This window comes from Raphanus sativus, chromosome 4, assembly GCF_000801105.2.
Source record: "Raphanus sativus cultivar WK10039 chromosome 4, ASM80110v3, whole genome shotgun sequence".
In the NCBI taxonomy this organism is placed as follows: domain Eukaryota; kingdom Viridiplantae; phylum Streptophyta; class Magnoliopsida; order Brassicales; family Brassicaceae; genus Raphanus; species Raphanus sativus.
This window is the reverse complement of record NC_079514.1, coordinates 20,556,022-20,562,012: the sequence shown is the minus strand read 5'-3', so window position 1 is coordinate 20,562,012 and position 5,991 is coordinate 20,556,022. Positions and strand designations below refer to the sequence as shown.

General features: G+C 37.6%; 1 pseudogene; it reads right to left on the bottom strand.

Annotated features, from left to right (window-relative positions):
- Nucleotides 1–4,468: 4,468 nt before the first annotated feature.
- LOC108852087 (proteasome subunit alpha type-1-A-like) lies at nt 4,469–5,739 on the bottom strand (annotated as a pseudogene).
- Between the last annotated feature and the right edge of the window lie 252 nt (nt 5,740–5,991).

Here is a 5,991-nt window from a genome sequence, read left to right as displayed (position 1 = left end):
ATTCGACATTTGTATTTGTTTTTATTTACTTCGGTATTATGATTTGGTGTTTGATTTATTTTTTTAAATTTTCATCCTCATTTTAAATTAAAAGTGTTTCTTTGAATTTATTATATGAATGAAACATTTATATTAAAATCTTATATCTGAAATTTCCGAAAATTATATCTATAAATCTGAAATTAATGATATAATAAAATCTATAATAAATCATCTAAAATTTCTTCATGAATGAATGGTTTCATAGTGAAACCATGAGCAAAGGAAAAGAGTTCCTTAATTGTCCAAAGAGATAAAAGATAAAATTGCGGGTATACGACCATATATGTATAAGGGCAAGCGTTCAGATGCTTTATATTCACCCAGAGAAACCCATTGGGATTATAAAATATAAGAATTGTTTCCACAATGATATAATGGGCAAAAGGAAACAAAAGGTTCATTCAAAGTTTTGAAAATCGCCCAAGGCCATACCTGCATTCTCTATTGATCTGAACTATGCTAAGATCAGTATGATAAAGGGAAAAGACCTAGGTAACCAGATTGGTTGACCCACAAAATTTACACACTTTATGGCATGACCGGATTAGCCATCATGCTCTAAACTTGATGCACAAATTGATATTTGAAAATGGCACAAATAGTTATCCCATAAAATCTCACGTTGTGTAACATGTACACAAGAAAAACTCATTAGACTTTATTGTTCCAAGCATCACGAAATTATAATATGTTCATGAGGGAGAGTGAGGACAAATCCGTGGTCCATGACCATACTACAAATTCGTGTACCATGGTCTATGACCATACTATAAACACGGATATAACAGCTTGGCTGTAGAGGCTATTACCTATAAGGTTCAGACTCTAAAGTCTATAAGCTTAGGGACATCACGAGTTTTACATGTATATAAGGTTAATATACATCAGGCCATATAAGTGAGCATAGATATTTCCATCTCAGATTGAATACGGGTCATGTACCAAACATATACCATCTTAAGAGATTTTGAATAAACCACCACAAACATATGTGCCGTCTAAGATGGAACCTCAGAAGAGGATTGTGAATATATTTTGAAAATAAGTATGTCTTTCTCCCACGAATTTAAAGAGACCTTGAGCCAAATATGGGTGATCAGATTAAGGCCAGGTACACGGATTGCATGATTAATGAATCCGACTATCCAACATCAGGAGGAGAAAGTAATAAGCTGGTAAAAGTAATAAGAGAAATAGAATGGTATTAACCATCCTTGTCTTGGCAAGATCCTCGGACTAAAGAATATGATTTAAGACGTCCAAAGAAAGAAAGAGATCATACAAAACTAGCTAATTAAATGCCAGACAGATTAGTCCCGAAAAGAGAAGAATAGAATGACCAAGTCATACCAGCTTGCACCAACTAATTTGATGTCCTAAAGAAACATAGTCAAATTGCTACAGAGTCTATACAAGATAGACCAATGAGTTCCATAAAATAAGAATCCTCGGAAAGAAAGAAAAGAAAAGGGTGCACAAAATGATAAGACAAATCCGAGCTTATTAATGAAACCAGACCAGGCATTGAGATAAGGCTGCGCAGTTGAACATCTAAGGTACCAAACCATGTAGCTTGGGACTCCAAGCTGCAAGGTAATAAAGGTTCTTGATAAGAATGAGATCTCAAATCGATTGGATCATGTCCAGAATACTATGGAACTACATATAGAGTGTCGACACATAAATGATAAAGATGCATAAGAAAGTAGCACTTGAGTTTTAAAGGTATAAGAGAGGATCATGGATCCACGTGAGAGTACTCATAAAGATAAGATTAAAAGGAACGTGGGGTTAAAGTACAGAGATAGGCGTATTGGTCATATAGAAAGCGCCATCAGATGATATAAACCAGTGGATAAATGGGTCTTGTGAGGGAAATAAACCGTGAGATATAGGACATGACCACATGGTCTAAGGTGCTCATGTTCCTACTTAAAGCATTCAAATAATGGCTTGATTACACAAGGATACTCACAGAAACCAAGGAACAGATTATAAGGAGATATACTCCTATGGGGTGGATGCTACTACACAAATTCGAAATTGATAAAGGTCTGGTCATAAGTAAGAGATAATGTAGTAAGCAGCATATTAATCACTGGATAAAGATAATAAAGGTACCTTAAAGATGAGAAAAGAAATTCTCAAAGAACAGCGTTGTTCCTAAGTTGTTTATGGACTGAAACAAAAGCAGCTGCATATAATATGATAGATTAAGGAGTTCTATAAGAACGATCCAAATCAGTCAATTGAAAAAAAATTCCTTATGTTTATACTAAACCAACTTAAAGAAAAGATAATTAGTTTCAATGATACAAGTTATCGATTGATTTTTGGCCAAGCTATGTTTTACATATGATGGGACTAGAGATCATAGCCGTGTATGTGTATGGGTTGAGATCAGCATGCCACAATTACATAGTGTAATTTGAGATGATCATAGGAAAAAGGCAAAGGGAACCATTAAAGTTCACGCCAAAGTCCATACCAATCAAAGACCATATCCGACCATGTTCCGGCCTAATCGTCCACGTGAGACGACTAATATGTTAACCCAAAACGTGTAACATCATTGCAGCACAGACCATAATGACCCAAGAGAGTGACCAAAAGTATGTTTGGTCGAGGCCAAATGGATATGGCATTGCTGAAGGCAAGAAAGATCGATAGCCATGTATAAGGTCCATGAGTGTATTTGACTGCAGATCCATAGTTTAATGAGATTATAAAACTCATTGCAGCAATGATTATTAATGACATGACCTTAGACACTCATGGGTTATGGACAAGTATAGACAAGGTCTATAACTCAACATGGATCAACCAATAAAGAAATATCGGCTATAATGGATAAGCCATTAGCACATACGGGTGATGTATGTCGGAATGGACAAACACATGTCCGTGAGAAGCGAAGTGGTTCGTATGTATTAGGGTCGATGACTCAATATATATTAAAGTATCCACGGTATGGTAAAGCCATGTGACTAGAGGAACCTTGGGACATGAGAGGACCTGCGAGTAAAGTTTAATCGAAAATTAGAGGTCCATCCGAGTACTGATCGAGTACCATCCGTCCGGCCAGGACATAGAGTGGTCAGCAGCAAAGATGCACATCTTGACCATGTCTCAATGAAGTTCCAGAAGATATGAGAGTTACAAGATAACTCAAGTTACAAGATAACTCAAGTTACAATTCGAGCAGAACTTTTTCGACAGCAACCTTTAGAGAGGTTCACAACAGGGGGAGTAGTGTGTGTTGTACTCTTTTTCCTTCACCAAGGTTTTGTCCCACTAGGTTTTTCTAGTAAGATTACTACGAACCCTAAACGGTTATGGCGTCCAAGGGGGAGTGTTAAATCATTTGCTGGACGATCTATAACCAAGCCCAAAGATAGAAGACCAGGCACCAAGGAAGAGAGAGATACAGCAAATAGATAGTTTTCATAGTTCTATTGTCTTGTGTTCTTTCCATTATTGTATTTACCTTTTCCTTATTGTATTAAGAAAAATTAGTTTTCCATTTATCTTATGACGGTCTATTTTTTTTTTGAGCAAAAAGATAGAAACCGTTGTTCTATTATGATGATCTATTATGACGGTCTAAACCTTGTATAAATATAGATTTATTTGTCTATAAATAAGATAAGCTTTCTCGTTATTCTACAACAATTACTACTAAATTTGAAAACTCTTTGCTCTTTCCTCAGTCCAAAACTAGAAAAATGACAGGCACTAACGGATTCACCATGACATAATTCAAGAAGGGCTGGAGCGTACCACATCTATGTGTACCTTTACAACGTACAGGTCAACTGTACAAAACTAGTTTGTACTTTTGGTTGCCAACGGTAGCTCAGGACCGCCGTCCAAGACTGATGATCTCATTCGTTCAAAGGTCTGAACCGTTCCCTGAGAATTAATGTGTGCCTACTTTTTCTTAACGTGCAATCAGTTACAACTTGACACAGCCCAGACATAAGAGCACCCACAACGCCAATACTGATGGCTCTATAACCTAGGAAGTTTTTTTATTATTTTATTAATTTTTTTCAGCTTTAAAAAAAAAGAAAAATAGTATCCAATCATAGGTTTCCATATAGTGACGGGCCCGCATACAGTAACGTATTTGCCTAACAAACGATCCTTAGCTAGAAATTATAAGAGGTAAAGTTGGCACAGATTTTTAAATTATGTAGACCCCACGAATTATTTTAATAGTTTAATTTTAAGGATTGATGATTAAAAACCAGCGTTGCTGGTGCTCTAACAATTGGGATAGGAAGTCATAAACAGACTTAAAACAAAAGAGTCAAAGGTAGCTTTTAAGTTGATATAACCCAGTGATTCTATCTCACGAGGTTCTCTGCATGAAATCTAAAAGCCGCAGCCAATTTGCAAGGGATTCATACAAAAATCATCCAACGACAATCCAACTAACATGATTTAAAATTTTAAAGTGATTCCAGCGTTGCACACAAAAGCCTTACATTTCCATTGGAGCCACGTCTTGGTCACCTGAACCACCCTGTTCTGCTGGTGCAGCAGCTTCGGCCTCACCTTCCTCTTCCTCAGGTACTTTCTCAAATGTGTCAATCACCTTTTGTATAGTTTCTTGGTCCAAGAAGTGGAATGGCTCACCGACTCCTAGTACAGATACGGTGCAGAGAGAACTCTTGAGTGTTTCACCTTGCAGTGTCTCCCTAACAGCCAAGATAGCATCTTTTATCAGATCTTCTCTTGAAGAATCCCCAAAGCTCTCAAACCTGCGCTCCAGATAAGTCTTTGCGGCTTGTGAACGGGACCCAATAGCAAAAGCTTAATACTCGAAGTAGTTTCCACTTGGGCAGTTGTAGTAAAGGTGGGCTCCAGACTCATCCAGTCCACCTACCAACAAACCCACGCCATAGGGACGTTTCCATGATCGTTGGGTGCAGACCTGTTCATCAAAGAGAACAAAACACAGTTATTTCTATCGCCAACATAAGCAAACAAAAAAAAAAGAGAGACCAAATAAGTTTGGTTATAAATGATCTAAAAGTAGTAAAACCAAGAAAAAACAAAGAAAGCATTTATGCAGTGGTGAATACAACAGCCGATTTAAGAGACCGTAAGTTAAAGGTAATGAGTGAAACTTAGGAGACAAAATTGCTTTCAAAGGAGATTGGGTTTCAGACAAACCTGGGCCTTATCAGCGAGATGAACGACGAGACGACCAACGGGAAGTGGAGACTCATAGGTGAAGGAGTGATTGATTGCTTCCCATCTCATATAACGGGAGAGAACACGGCCATCGGCTGTGAGTCCAGCGATTGCGACGCCTATGTGGTCATCCACTTTGAAGATCTTCTTCTGATGAGAAGAGAGCTCAGACTGGGCCTTGTTGACGCATGCGAGGACGACATGGGAGCGAGATCTGAGTCCAATTGCGGCCGAGCCTTGCTTCACTGCTTCCATGGCGTATTTTACTTGGAAGAGACGACGTGTTGGGCACCATGCGTCACATCTGTGTCGTACTGATTCCTGAACATCTTCTCCTTTGCTTCTCTCTTTTCTTCTTTTGCTCTCGCTTCGTCGATCGAACGATCGAAAGGGTTTTATGGATACGAGACAACACTCTGAGGGTCTAACCGGTGACATCTCGGGAATAGTAAGAACAAAAAGGAAAAGAATTGATGGAAATAAAATTATGGGAATGATGATGAACTGTTATTCCATATCAAATTTAGTGAGCAATAAATTTGTTCTTTAATTCTCTACAATAAAAGGAACTAGGTGATCACCCGCACCCTGTGCGGGGCGAACGGACCAAAAGAAATTATAAATTTTAATTATAGATATTGAAAACATAAAAATAACATATTATATTTGGTATAATTAGGATAAGTAATGTTGTCATACAGATTAATGTAAGGAAAACCAATTTGGGATTAGAAGTTTATTGAATTT